The sequence below is a fragment of the Mauremys mutica genome, chromosome 4, assembly GCF_020497125.1.
Source record: "Mauremys mutica isolate MM-2020 ecotype Southern chromosome 4, ASM2049712v1, whole genome shotgun sequence".
In the NCBI taxonomy this organism is placed as follows: Eukaryota; Metazoa; Chordata; order Testudines; family Geoemydidae; genus Mauremys; species Mauremys mutica.
In genome coordinates, this window is record NC_059075.1 from 38,145,429 (window position 1) to 38,161,017 (window position 15,589).

Sequence of the window (15,589 nt, forward strand, 5' to 3'; positions counted from 1 at the left end):
CCTGCTAAATTAGCTAACACATTAAGATCCCTTCAAACCTTTATTAATTATTTCTTGGCTTCCACAGGGGAGTCATTGAACTGGTGTAGATGAATAAATTATGCCCAAAGGGGGGCTTTGTATTGGACACTGAGAGACTATACTCCTTTCGTGGGCAGAAGAAAGGGGAAACTAAGGCAAGTATGTGTGTGTCAGGTGGTAGCCTACTGCAAGAGGGCACCCAAGGCAGGAACCACTTTTGTCACATTCAGACACTGCAGAGCTTAGCTTTTGAGGTCTTAACTTTTGTGTTTCCTCAGATGAAGGAAGAAGTGGTATGATTTTGGGTATTTTTTCATAATGTATTTTTTCCTAGTGTGAACCTGTTTAAGCTTTATATGATAAAAAAGTTGTTTTGTTTGTACATTTAAAACAAAAAGTGGAAGGGCTGGACCCAAAAAATGATGCATACCTGAGTAGGTTGGGTTTTGACCCACAGAGAGCAATGTTATATATTCACAGGAGAGAATTAACCAGAAATGAACATCAGAAGCCATTTACTTAAATTTGTTGGGCTTTGAGAATACATAAGTGTTGGTTTGTGTTTTTTGTTTTGTGGAGTCTGCTTACAGTATAGCATGTGGGGGTTTTTTGTTTGTTTTGTTTTTTGGCAGGAATGCAGAGGTCTGGCATTTGCATTGTCAAGGATGATTTAACCAAAATAATTTCCTGAAATAAACCTCAGACTGGGTTTTTATTTCTATATCTCATGCTCCTGGGAACTCTAGTTTCAAAGACCTGGCCATACATTAGCTTGCCTAACATTCTGTTCTGGCCTAGTCTTCCTCAGCATAGCCAGGTGTATCTCAAGTCCACATCTACTTCTAAATATCACTAAAGGTTTTGGGGATCTGTAGGTAATACAGTTTTTTGCAAAGTTTATTAATACACCTCTACCCCGACATAATGCTGTCCTCGAGAGCCAAAAAATCTTACCGTGTTATAGGTGAAACCACGTTATATCGAACTTGCTTTGATCCACTGGAGCGAGCAGCCCTGCCCACCCCGGAGCGCTGCTTTACCGCATTATATATGAATTTGTGTGATATCAGGTCATGTTATATTGGGGTAGAGGTGTACCTTAAAACTCACCTGGAAGCAACAAGGGATATTGTGTGTCGTATATGCTGGAAATAATCTGAGAGGACTCCAGTGTAGAGAACCCCAACTGCTAAAAAAATCACAAGTCAGGCCCCTAAAACAAGGACATTTTAAAAAGTAATACATTTTTGGGGATCTTCTGGATTTTGATCATTTAGGGTTCATGTTTTCAAGCTTTTCTCTGCAACCACGATAGCTAGCAATTTTCTTTTTCTTTTTAAAATTAAAGCCCAAATTCTCATGTAATCATATGAATTCAGAAGCTAGATTTTTAAGACTACATACTAGTTATCATGAGACTCATGATAAAATTGTGAGTTGGCAAGAGTGGAACTCCATTTTTATTAAACTAAACTGGCTCTTTATTACATCAACTATTTACAGAGCTGCTCTAGCTCCAGTTTAGCAATCCTAGCCATAGACATACAGAATCGACTTCCTGGTGCCTTCTTCAAACTCTTTCTTCCTACAGCCCATACTCCTCTTTCCAACTTCCATGCAGGTTGCTACAATGGGGAATACAATAAATGAGACAGCAAGAACTTTTAAAAAAGGGAACAAAGCATGCTGGCTTCTCTAAAGCACGGCCCACATGGGCATTATTGGGGCTTGGCCCTTAAAGGCAATGGAATGATGGAAGATGCCATGTTGAGTAGTCTAGAGAAATGTTATCCAGTGGATCAGATGACAAAGAGAATCTTGTGGCTCACCTCAGATGGGTGCAGGAATATATATAAGGGAGGCCTCTCTCCCTAGGACAGGGATGAGGGTGCTTTAGCAATAGCAGGCATGAGCTAAGAATGTGTGTGAGGGTTGGGAAGGAAGAGTGAGAGAATTGCTTGAGAAGAGGGTAGTATGAAGGTTTAAAGGAAAATCAACTACGGTAGAAAGCAGTCTTTGAGTAAATTAAGCAACCATAGAGAGCAAAATTAACAGCTGCTTAACTTTTTAGGAACACAGTTTTACAGTTCAGTCAACTGCCACTGATCTACCCTAAATCTACCTTTGAAAAAAGGGTTGTATTTACATAGGAGGGTATTTGGTGTTTTTCTTAAAGTCCCAGAATCTGGATTCATGTGATTACAAGAGTATCTCTGCTTTTGTTTTTTCTTTACATGAAGTTTCTAGCCCCAATGGCTGCAGATAAAAGCTTGAAAATGTAGAAGCAAATGCATTGTAAAGGCTCAGAAAGGAAATCAAAAGACTTTCCTCCCCTCATTTTTTAATCTTGTGTTTTCTGGTCTTGATTCATGCTTTTTGATTTTGGGGTTAGCAACATTGTTAAAGACTTAATTTTATTATTTTGTTTTGGGTATATTATCAGCTACAAAAGCCACAAAACTACAATGTAAGCACAGTTTTAAGCCTCTCTTGTAACTTCCATTGGAAGTTTCAGAGACCCAGGCTAAGCTTCCTGTAATGACTCGGCATTTATACTGATTTTGATTTTCTCTCTTTAAGACTATGTTGTGTATTAGCCATTGTATCCTGAATCTAAAAATATTTGTACTTGAACTGTTTATTTCACAAATTCATAATCTGAGGGGATACATAGCACTTTTTACACTTGGTGTAAAGAGAACCAAGAGATAATTGACTCAGAAGAGGCAAGGTAGGAAGTATTAAAGAATGACTAACAGACTTTCCTGACTAGAATAAAAAAACCCAGCATTGATTAAGATTTATTTCTCTCTAAAATGTATTTTGTGTATTTTTTTCTGTAAGGTGTCGCCAGTTCTCTGGAATCTCTTGCTGCACATGAGTATTTTGATTCATACCTGCTTCAGGATGGTGGTCTTTGAACGTGACTTTACCAGCTTGCCATGTTTTTAAAGACCACATGAAATTACTTTTAGCAGTCATAGGATTTGGATTTTTTTTTGTCTCAAATGAGCTCCAGTGGACATGTGACCTTATAAAAATCACTGAACAATTTAATGCTCTTGTGCTTAATTGACAGTCTCTGAAGTGGCCTGGAAATCTACAGTAGCAGTGGTCACAGAAACAATTAAAAACAAAGATAACCAAAGGACTTATATAAAACAAGCAAAAACACCCAACATTCTAAATGAATCAAACACAATTCATTTTTTTGCAGTTGTTACTATGTAAATGCAGGATCTTACTGCTTATTTTTGGTCTTCTTCCCTGACTTCCTCCTATTGTTAAGTCCAGTAAGGGCTTGTCTACGCTACCTGCTGGATCCGTGGGCAGCACTCAATACAGTGGGGGTTGATTTATCGACTGCTGAGCGCTCTCCTGTCGACTTCGGTACTCCAGAACAAGCAGCAGAAGCGGAGCTGACGGGAGAGCGTCAGCTGTGGACTTACCGCACTGAAGACACCATGGTAAATAGATCTAAGTACGCTGACCTCAGCTTACGCTATTCACATAGCTGAAGTTGCGTAGCTTAGATCAACCCCACACTGTAGGGTAGATAAGCCCTTATTGTAGTTTATGCCCTGACACTTCTGATCAGAACAAGATCCGGCATAGACCCCAGGCACTGTTTTATTGTTCTACATCAGTGACTGGAAACCTCTGGCATGGAGCTCATCAGGGAAATCTGCTGAAGGGCTGGGATGGTTTGTTTACCTGCGGCATCTGCAGGTTCGGCCGATCACAGCTCCCACTGGCACCACATATTTTTTTTCTTACCTCAAACAGATTACTAACCAATGTCCTGATCTTGAAACCACTAACAAACTTGAATGATTATGCAGATGAGTAGTCTGGACTGCTCGCCTGTGTTATAAATTACTCAAGTGCAAAAGTGTTTGCAGTTGAAAAATTTCTAGAAATTAATCACTAAAAACCATAATTAAAAAGAATACTTATTTGCATTTTAATGCCACTTTTCCAGTTACACTCCTCCCCCGGGTATAATGTAGAGTCACCGTCGGGCTCAGGTCTTGCTGAGGCTGCTGTTCTCACACGCCTCCTTTCATGGATGGCTCTTTAAGCAACGGGTGTGGCCTGAGCTTCTGGCGATCGCCTCGGTTGGGCTTTCGGCGCGGACAGTTGCGCCCCAGGCGAGACCCAGAAGCGCAGCCGCAAGGTCTTTCGGGAATTGTAGTCCACTCAACCTTCTCCCATGATGGCGGCATCGGAGCCTGAGGACTACATGTCCCACAGTGCTATGCGTCGGGGGCCCTGGCGCCCGGGAGGCCGCGCTCTCTTCCTGTGGCAAGGCGGCTAGTTCAAGTTGCCATAGCGGCGAGGTGGGGAGGAAGCTGAGCAGAGTTGGGCGGTTGGAGCCGGCGGGGTGGGGGTGCCCTGATGCTGAGGTCTCTCGCGAGGTGAGGAGGGGGCTCGGCCCCCATGGCGCATTGGGCCTGGGTGGCTCCGGAGTAGGACCCGGGGGCGGGGGCCAAGTGGCCGGAGCCCAGGGGGGCTGCTGGGAGCCACTGTAGGGGCTGGGCCCCGGGAGGGCCTGTGGGGCAGTGTATGGGGGCGATGTCTGTCCTGTGGGGTACTGCAGTGTTGTGTTTAGAAAGCTGGCCTTGAGCTGCACAGAGGAAACCACAGTTGCCAACTTTCACGTGGTAAATAAGCACCCTGACTTTCACAATAAGCTAAAAATCAAGGTAATCCCATTTCAAAATAAGGCCAAAACAAGCCAGTCCCTAAGAACCCCAACCCTCTCTGTGTCTAGATCTCCCTGGCATGCAGTCTGGGAATATATTGGGCCCGCTATGCGCACCGCCTTTCCCCTGCTTGCCCAGAACCGACCAAAAAAAAAAGAAGCTATAAGCCAAACAAGCAATAAACTATATGCCAAAAACTAGCCAATAAGCAACTCACAAGCCAATTAAGCTGAAAACTCAATTTCTGTGGGTTTTTTTCATGGGTTTGTTATGTCTGGAGGAAATTTTCTACCCTGGTGTCAAAAGGTGGTGTAGCAGCATCTGTGTGTTGGGTAATAGAATGAAACTGGCAGAACCCAAATTTTAAGTGCTGACAACATGCTTAGCCTTGGTCAGAGCACACAAATGATAGTATCATACACTCTTTTGTCCCCACAAAGAGTTTACAACAGGGATCGGCAACCTTTGGCACGTGGCTCCCCAGGGTAAGCACCCTGGCGGGCCGGGCTGGTTTGTTTACCTGCCGCATGCCCCGGTTCTGCCGATCGCGGCTCCCACTGGCGGCGGTTTGCCACTCCAGGCCAATCGGGGTGGCGTGAAGCGGCGGCCAGCGCATCGCTCGGCCCGCGCTACTTCCTGCAGCCCCCATTGGCCTGGGACAGCAAACCGCGGCCGGTGGGAGCCACGATCGGCTGAACTTGCACACGCGGCAGGTAAACAAACTGGTGGAGGAAGAGACGGGGAAGGGGTGGCTAGCTTCAAGAAACATTTTGGCAAATATCTCTTCTGGCTTTCATCCTGTTTCAGCATATATTTGTACTTCTAATTACCTTGGTTTTTAGTTATTTTTCTAAGTATTCTCACTGGGGAGTTGAAATTAGAGACTATCATAACCATATTAAAAACTAGGATGTCAATTCTACAAACACTGAATCTCTTTTAAGCATGAAAGTGCTTGCACTTCCTCTTAGCACGCTTATTTGAATAAAGAGGAAGCTTGAAAGCTATATGAAAATCTAGTAGAAAATTGTTTTTCTGTCAGATGAAATGTCCTCATTCAGTCATTTTTTGTTTATTTAGCACTTTATTTACTAGTCTCCTTTCAGCACTGCAGCCATTGCATTTTTTAGCAAACCTTGTTGGACAGCTAAAAATAAATCGCTTAACTGTCTATGTGGTAAATCTTCATTTGCTTTGTGCTACTTCTAGGGTTGTTTCCTTTTTCTTGACCTCATTTGGTTGCGACACTTATTGGAACTTTATTTTGTTTTTAGCAAATTAACTGCAGTGCTGTTCAGCATTACTTTTATTTCAGTGTTTAAAAATTCAGTAAAAATAAAACAACTATGCTCTTGGAAAAAGCTTCTGTGCCAGTTTAAATATCTGAGTCAAAGAACCCAAAGGTGCCTGTCCTGGGGCACTTAGGCAAGGTATAATTTTTGCTCCATCCTGTCCGAGTCTCTCCTCCCTTCTTACTCAAAAAGGTACATTGCAAGAGGAAAGTCAGCTGCTTATAAGGACTGGCAGGAATCAGGGCACCAAATGTTACTTTTTGTTTAGAAGCAATCTTGCTTATAGAAGTTAGAGGTAGAAAAGATCTTACTCCTGGGAGAATTCTGTGCAAAAAAATTAAAAATTCTGCGCATAATATTTTAAAATTCTGCAAAAATCTGTGTATTTTATTCATCAAAATAACACAGTATAATCGTGCCAGTTTCAATTATTTTGGTAATTTATTTAAAAATACCTGTCAGCAAGTATGTCTGTAACAATACAGACAACAAAAAAAGATTCAGGATCTGTTTTTTGACAAATAGATTCCCTACTAGGCATATTAATACAAAACTTTGAGTAATCATTCATTTAAGCTACAACACAGAAATGTATGCCCGCATCTCTCAGAAGCAGTGCAAAGGTTTGGAGGAGTCAGGGGTAATGATTGAGCTAAGGGAGAGTGAAGTAATTGCAGGGAATGAGCCTGGGAGTGAATCTGGCGGTTTGTTGGGTGTGCGTGGGAGAAGTTTGGAACAGGGTTTTTTTAGGGGGAAGGGATTGTTAGGCAGTTGGGGAGCCTCCCCCGTGCAGAACTTGTCTGACCCCTAGCCTCTTCCATTCAGTCAGGCACATCTGCACCTATCACCATGTGTCCCTGCATCCCCCTTCTGTCCCATCCCCATGTGTCCTTGCACCCAGACTCAGCCACTCCTTACCTCCATCCTCATGTGGTCCAGCACCCCAACTGAGCAACCCTTTGCCCAAACCCATCCCCAAATGGCCCTGCACCCCCACTCCCATTCAGCCCTGCTCCAGTCTATCTGTCCCACTAGCCCTTGTGAACTCAGGTCTTTGTCACCCCCTACCTCCCAGCAGTCCTGTGTGCCCCGTTCTGTGTCCCATCCTCCTCCCCCCATCCTGTTCCTCTTCACTTGGCCCCATGGGCAGGGCACTGTGAGGAACGCACCCTCTCCTCTTCCCTATCGCTGGCTGCTACTGCCGGTGAGCAGGTTGCTCTCTGTTCTGGTGCCACAGCAGCCCCTGGGTGGTGAAAGGTGTAACTTTAGTGCCTCTCTGGCAGAATATATTTTCTACACAGGAAAAAAAAAAATCTGCTGGGGACATGAATTCTGCACTTGTGAAGTCGTGCAGAATTCCCACAGGAGTAAGATCTATTAGATCATACAGTCCATCTCCCTGCTAATAAAATGATTGTTCCCTTTTAGTACACTTTCTAGTATTTTGTCCTGCCTAATTTTAAATATTTTAAATTATTGAGTTTTTTCCACTAGCTAGGGAAGGGTGAGGAGATTACTGCCTGAATGCTGACCCTTGACTGTAGTCGGGACTTTTTGTCTATCATATCAGCCTTTAGCTCAGTGGTGCCCAAACTTTTCCTGCCGCACCCCACCCCCCCTTACCAGTAATGGAATCAGTCCATATTCTCACCCCACTCTTCCCTCCATTACTGAGCAGCCAAGGCTTCCTCAGCTTGGGCTGAAGGTGGAGCTGGGGGCAGAACTGGGGATGGGGGAGAACTGTGGCTGGGTCCAGAGCTGGGCCGGAGTGCAGCTGGGTGTGAAGTGGAGCTGCAGCTAGGGTGAAGCGGGACTGGGGTGGAGCAGGGCTGGGTGTCACTCCCTCCCCACCCACTGTGGGAGCTGACCCGGGTCCTGCCACATGACCCCTGGAGTTCCTCAGTTTGAGGACCACTGCTTTGGCTGGTATGTTGTTGATAAACTTAAAGCCTCCCCATAGGGATTGCTATACCAATGGCCTGTCTAGTTCAGGATACCGTCTCAGATATCTGTCTGTACCAGATACTTCAGAGGAAAATGAAGAAAATTAAGTGGGAAATTATGGAATAACCTGCCCATGAGGGAAGTTTCTTCCTTTCACCATCATTTTAGAAGTTGGCATATGCCCTTAAGTAAGAATGCTTATATTCCTTACAAACTTGTTTTGATATTTCTATCTAATGTATCTGTGGATGTTCTCATTAGCCATATGATTATTCAGTTCTCCTTTTCTGAATTGCCTGATATGTTGTGGCAAGGAGTGCCATGCTTGTTTCTTGTACTTATTTAGGCCATGTCTATATGTACAGTGGTGCAGCTCTACTGGTACAGCTATATCAGTGGAGCACGTGTGGTGAAGATGTTCTGTGCCAACAGGAGTGGCATAAGCTATGTCGGTGTTAGAAATTCTCCTGCAGACATAAGCATTTGTGTGCACAGCTCTATGTCAGTGTAACGTATGTCGCTCAGGATGTGTGAAATAGTCACTCTTCTGAATGACATAAATTTTGCCAGTATAGGCTGTAGTGTAGACATAGCCTTAGGTGAGTACTGTGTGAATATTTAATATACTAATGCATTTGTGCAAGACTAGTGAGGTATGAACTACTATGGTATGTGTGTGTGTATGGGGGAGGTTTGTTACTTCAATAGGTAGAAATTAGTAGCTTAATTACACTAAAGTGATGTCTACACTATAAGCTAAGGGGGTGATTCCTCTGCTTGTGTGCACGTACTTATTTGTTCTAGCATGGATATAAATAGCAGTGTAATCATGGGAGGGCAGGTAGTGGCAGTGGATGCATGACTGAGTTGTGCTGAGTACAAACCTGCCTGAAACCAGTGGATATGTACTTGGCACATCTCAGCTGTGCCTCTGCTGCAGCTACGCTATTATTGATATTTGTGCTAGCTCTCATTGAGCTACCACAAGTATGTGTACACCACCAGGGTAATCAGATTCCTTGCCTCCTTGCTCGTAGTGTAGGTATAGCCTAAATGAATATGGGAACGTATTCATCCGACGAAGTGGGTATTCACCCACGAAAGCTCATGCTCCAAAACATCTGTTAGTCTATAAGGTTCCACAAGACTCTTTGCTGCGTTTACAGGAACATAGGGTATGGCTACACTTACGGTTTGCAGCGCTGGTCATCCAGCTGTGCAGGGCCAGCGCTGGTGTGTGGCCACACTCACAGCTACCAGCGCTGGTGTGTGGCCACATTTGTAGCATTTGCAGCGCTGTTGGGAGTGATGCATTATGGGCAGCTATCCCAGCGTTCAAGTGGCCGCAACGTGCTTTTCAAAAGAGGGGGGTGGAGTGGGGTCTAGTGTGACAGGGAGCGGGGGGAGAGAGAGAGGGGATTTTTGGAGCCAACACTGTGTGTTTAGCTTCCTGCCTTGAAAAATCAGAACATGTTTCCGACCCCTTAGTCTTAACTCTTAATTGCAAACAGCCTGCAGCCAACACGACTCCCCGCTGTTTCATTCGCTCCCTGCCTGCCTCTGATTTGATTGTTTACAGCCAGGTACAGATGATCACAGCAAACAGGAGCTCTGTTTGTTTTTTAGATAAGCAGCAGCGGCAACCGCACGGAGCTCGTTCATAACAAAACAAAGAGAGGCTGCATAACAAAACAAAGAGAGTAATTTATAAAAGCATTCTGGGATACATCCTTATACCCTGGAGGCCAATCACAGCGCTGGTGTGTGGCCACACTTGATGACCAGCGCTGCAGCACCAGCGCTGGAATCCTTATTCCCCATGCTGAGTGAGGTGTACGGCCAGCGCTGCAGCCAGGGAGTTGCAGCGCTGGAAGTGCCCTGCAGGTGTGGCCACTTACTAATTGCAGCGCTGGTGGAGGCTTTCCAGCGCTGCAACTCGCCAGTGTAGCCATACCCATAGTTTCTCTTCATCCTCTCCCTGCAGTCCTCCTTGAAGGAATGCTGTCAAATGACCCTTAAAATATTTTCAACTTTGTCTCTTGATTCCCTTCAATCCACCCTGCCCTTAGGTGTTCTTAGAATTAGATAATTTCAGAGTTTTAGAAAAGTAATTTTCCCTAGCGTTGAAGATAAACAATCAGAGCTGCTATTATTTTTGGACCTAGATATTGGAAATAAATGTGGTGGTGGAGAAAGAAGAACATGGGGCAAGAATTAGGCTCCAGTCCTGCAGTTGGCTCTGTTAATTTGAACCTCTGCAGCCAGGGAAGCTCCATTGAGGTGAAAGGCTAAATTTTTCTAGTTATCTTATAGGCTGTTTCTTTTCTGTGTAACAGTCCTTTTGAGCCAAATGGAAAACATGCTTATTTGATCTTGCATTCCCAAATTAACAATACATAGCACATCATCTTATGTACTTAAAAATAATAAAGAAAACAATTCTAATCACATGCATCTCTTGCCCCTCTGGAAGGGAAGAGCAAATAAATTACATGTGGCAAACACAGATCAAATAGAGGATTTGTATTAAATAGGCAGCTGTCAGATAATGCGCTGAATTTTAGATCTGATCTTTTCACTCTTACCAATGAGCCCATCTATTTTTGTCACTAGATGCAGAAAAAGCTTGTGGCAGAGTAAATTGACAGTTCTTAAAAGATACTTTATATACATTTGGCTTAGGCCGTAAATTTCAAAATTGGATTTCCATCTTGTATTCCAAACCATGTACTGCTGTAAGAGTAAAAGGATATCAGAAAAAATTCTCCTTCTTTAGATGCACACGCCATGGATGCCCATTGTCTCCTGTTTTTGCCAGGGTAATGGAGTAATTCATCTTCTAGTTGATAAGAAATAATCCTTGTATAAGGGGAATTACAAAAAGAAACAGGGAACACAAATTAACCTTACACAGATGATGTCATGGTATTTGTTATGAATCCAGCTCTCACACTACTAGATTTGAAAGAGAAAATCTTAAAATTTGTCAAAGTGTCAGGATTTAGTATAAACTATGACAAGTGAGACCTCTTGGGCGTAGGTATGGGCTATGACCTACTGAAAGATATAAAAGATAAATACGAACACAAATGGGTAGCTACTTCAGTAAGATATCTGGCAATCCACATTTCTAAAGGATGGCAAAACTTATATAATTATATGCTTTTGATTAAAAATATCAAACGAGAGCTGAAAAATTGGTCAAAATATGAATTGAATATTTTACCCTGCATTAACTTCCTTTTCCAAATGCTCCTGGTTTTAGTCCCTGGGAATTTGTTAAATCAGTGGCAATCCATGATAAACAAATTCATTTGGGGAAATAAGAAATCCAGAGTTAAGCAATCTGCTTTACAAAGGCTGTGGCAAAGGAAGGATTGGCACTACCAAACATTAAACACTGTTATCAGGCTAGTCAGATCACAAACCTGATGTACTGGATAACACCAAACCTTAATCAGGAATGGCTAGAGATAGAACAAGCTCATATTGTGCAATCAAAGTACACATGATTCCCATGGATAAAGAAATCCTATAGGCCAAAATCAGTATATAGCTGCCCTTTTATGAAAGCAACAATAGAAACTTGGGGTAGCTTTCTAAATAATTTAAGCTCATACCCCTCTTCTCTTGTAACCTCAATAAAAACCTGGAAGTTTTAACATTTGGGAACTTACGGGTACATCAAAATTCGTCCAACTGTTTAGAGACAATATATTTAGCTCAAGTGATGAAATACAACTAGTAAAAGACACCAAAATTCCAGTATATAAATACCTGCAATTGAGACTTTTCAACCCATCCCTATGAAAAAGCAAACCTAAGCAGAAAATTGATGCAATTTGAAAAACGACATCCACAAAACACAAAGGTTTACTCCCCATTCTGTACAAAGTAATCTCTGTTACTTACAGGAAACAACTATGTTCATGAAAAGATGAAAAATTGGTGTAGGAATAGATGCCAAAACTGAGGAATGGGAGAACATATGGAGCAATAAATCAAGTTTGCTGAAACAATACTGACCATGTTTTGTGACCAGTGTAGACTAGTAAACCTTTCTGAGCACCGTTTCAGTTAATTGTGATTAAATCCTAGAATTTAAGGTTGAATGTGATTTTGTTCTAGTGTATACTAATTGCAAAATTGTGATTAGTATAGTTTTGGTGTCAACAGTTTTCAAACAGTGAAATTTTTGTAGCAGTATGTTTATCCTTCTTTGGAAAGTGCTTAGATACCATGGTAATCTGGTGTATAAAAACCAAAATAGCACAGAAATTAGTCAGTGAATTTTCTCCACCTACTAGAGGCAGAGATTGGATTGCCCTGTGACTTTCAGGCTGCATGAAATTGTGGCTCCTCAGGTGGTCATTTGTATTACTTATGACTAACACCAGTCCTGTGAACAAAGCTATTCATGTGCACTGCGGTAATTGTAGTACACCTCTACCCCGATAACGCTGTCCTCGGGAGCCAAAAAATCTTACCACGTCATAGGTGAAACCGCGTTATATTGAACTTGCTTTGATCCGCCGGAGCGCGCAGCCCCGCCCCGTCCCGGAGTGCTGCTTTACCGCATTATATCCGAATTCGTGTTATATCGGGTCGTGTTATATCGGGGTAGAGGTGTATGTGCAGTCTTGATCCTACTCCAGTTGATATCAATAGAATAAGATTGAGCCCCGTGTAAGAGCTACTTAATTTACAGGATTTGCGGGAAATAACGTTGTATGTGTAGATTTAAAAAAATATCTTTCTGCAACAATTATATGTGGGTTTTAACTCAGACTAGTTTGGGTGGAATCCAAAGGTTAAAGACTATACACCTTTCAAGATAAGTATATTTTCCATGTTAACTTGACACATGAAGTATCTCTTGGTTAACTGTGTGCACACACTGGACAGAATTGCATACAGCTGTCTTGAAGGCTGGTTATGAAGCTTACAGTGATAGAGATTTGTTTTTAAATAAATTATATGGTAGTGACCATAACCTACTTAGAAGATACTAACCTTTCATGGTAGGAGAGAATTCATTCTTGTTGCTTTCTCCATCTAAGCCTCATCAATATTCTGACCACTGTGCTCTATGTTATAGATAATGCTAAGATTTTTATCATGGTTATTTTTAGTAAAAGACATGGGCAGTAAACAAAAATTCCTGGAGCCTGTGACCTGTCTGTTACTTTGCTAAAAATAACCAGGGGGCGGGGCTAGGTATGGGAGAGGAATGGAGTCCCATTGCAGGGGGTTCCAACAGGCCAAGCCCTCTGCCATGGTGGGGGGCATAGCCCAGACTCCAATGGCCACAGAGGAGCACGCAGCCACGGGGGGCACAACCCCGCTCCAGAGCTGGCCCAGGTACGTGACATGGGTGTCTGGCCCCAACTGCAGCCCCCTTCAAGCCCTGGCTGCAGCGGGGTGGAGGCACACAGCCCTGGAAGGCGCAAGGGGGGCGCACGGTTCCTGGTGGAGCCACTGGGTAGGAGCGCACGGCCTCAGCTGTAGCCCCTGGTGAAAGCTATGGGGCTGGGGCATGCGACCCCTGCCAAACCCCCACCAAGCCCAGGACTTGGGACACCGCGGGGTTGGGGTGGACAGCTCTGGCTGCAGCCCTCGCCAAGCCCACGGGGCTGGGGTGCATGGACCCTGCCAAGCCCAGGACTCTGCGGGACTAGGGCACATGGCCCCAGCTGCAGCCCCTGGCAGAATCTGCGGGGCTGAGGTGAACAGCTCCGGCTGCAGCCCCCAGCCAGTCCTGGGACGCTGTGGGCCTGGGGCGCATGTCCCCCGCCAAGCCCAGGAGTCAGAACTCTGCGAAGCTGGATTGCATGGCCCCAGCTGCAGCCTGTAGTGGAAGCTCTGGGCTGAGGCACAGGGCCCCAGCTGCAGCCCCTGCCAAGCCTGGGAAGCCACAGGGCTGAGGCGTGTGGGCCCCGGCAGAAGCCATGAGGCAGGGGCTGCAGGGTCCTGGTTCCAGCCAGCCTCAGCAGAGCAGGCGCACGCAGTCCTGCCTCCTCCTCATGAAGCCCTAGAAGTCATGGAGGTTTGGTAAAGTCACGGATTCTGTGACTAAATCATAGTCTTAGTTATAGATTTTTTTATGTGCCTTTAATTTATTGATATCAGGTATTGCTTTAAGGCTCATTTTTCCCTCCATCAAACTAGATTCTTCCCTTGTCCCCCTGTTTTTGGTACTGTTTTTTTTTTTTTTGCACTTCTTTGCTTCCTATTATGTCTGCAGATTGCTTCCAATCATTGAAGAGTGGTGAAGGGATAAGAAGGCACACTTGATTCTTTTCAACACTGAGGAAGTATATCTATTCATAACCTGAGACGGGCTACGTAACTTTTTGTGCCTCAGTTTTCCCCATCTGTAAAATCACCACAGCTATCTTGCTAGGCTTAATTATAGTTTTTAAAGTGTTTCGACATGCTTGATGAAAGATGCTGTGGAAGTACAGTGTGTTATTTGTCTCCAAAATATGTTTAGTTTTCAGTGTACTTGGAAGAAGAATTCTATATGTGCCTCTTGCTTACCAAAATGTAGAGCTGTTGTGGTACTGGGCCAGCCTTGTAAAATGACTTTTGTAGTGAATAGTGTCCTTAGGAGTATTAAGTACAGAAGAATCTCTTTGAAGCTAAAATCAACAAACTTATTTAATTGACGTTATTAGTTTGGAGCTGTTTACTTGGAGATAGAAAGTCACAGCATTCAGAGACCCTAAGGGTATGTCTACAGTGCAGTTAAAAACCTGTGACTGGCCTGTGTCAGCTGACTTGGGCTTCTGGGATTTGGGCTAAAGGGCAGTTTAATTGTAGTGTAGACATTCAGGCTCGGTTTGGAGCCTGGGCTCTAGGACTCTGTGGGGAGACAGGGTCTAAGAGCTCGTGCTGCATCTCAAGCTGGAACGTGTACACTGCAGTTAAACAGCCTCTTAGCCCAAGCATGGCAAGCCCAAGTCAGCTGGCATGGGCCAGCTGCAAGTGTCTAATTGCAGTGTAGACATGCCCGAAATGTTTTCTTCTGAGGTGATTAACATGCAGGTAGCCAGTGTTTGTAACATATGACCCCGGTAGTTAGCTCTTGTCTTATGTCATCTTGCAAATCATAATTTTCGATTTTCTGATGAATCAATGAATTGCTGTCTTCCATACCTGCATTATGTCATTATAATGAAGATAATTTCCTTTAAGTCAAATAAAATATCATGTGGACCTTGCAGGTTTCCAGCACACACTGTAGGTGTTTGTTACACTCTTGTACTCACCATTTAGGATTGTTTGTCTTGGCTTGATGATAACTCACTAACATTAATGACATATCAATTTATTTTTGCAGATGACTGCCTCATTTAATTTTATTAAGACTTTCCCATGAGTGTTCATGCCACTAAATACCAACTATTAGCATGGGATAAGGTAGGTGAAGTAATATCTTTTATTGGACGAACTTTTGCAAGCTTTTGAGCTTAGCAGCACACTGCTTCAGGTATGGGGAAAGTAACCAGAGTGTCCAAGCTAAATACAAGCTGGGGCAAATTGTTAAGCATAAGAGGTTCACACATGCTGTAGATGACCACTTACAATGAAGTGGGCAAGTAAGAATTAACAGGCAGTAGAGTG

General features: G+C 43.6%; 1 protein-coding gene across 4 annotated transcripts in view; it reads left to right on the forward strand.

Annotated features, from left to right (window-relative positions):
* CEP128 (centrosomal protein 128) overlaps positions 1-15,589 on the forward strand; it is a 437,566-nt gene that overhangs the window by 26,296 nt on the left and 395,681 nt on the right. For 3 of the 4 annotated variants that reach the window (XM_045015394.1, XM_045015396.1, XM_045015397.1), the window contains exon 1: positions 4,351-4,439. The exons of the other annotated variant lie outside the window; for it this stretch is intronic. The gene's annotated coding sequence lies outside the window, so the exon portion shown is untranslated. Of the gene's footprint in view, positions 1-4,350; positions 4,440-15,589 lie in introns of those variants that run through there. 4 annotated transcript variants of the gene reach the window in all.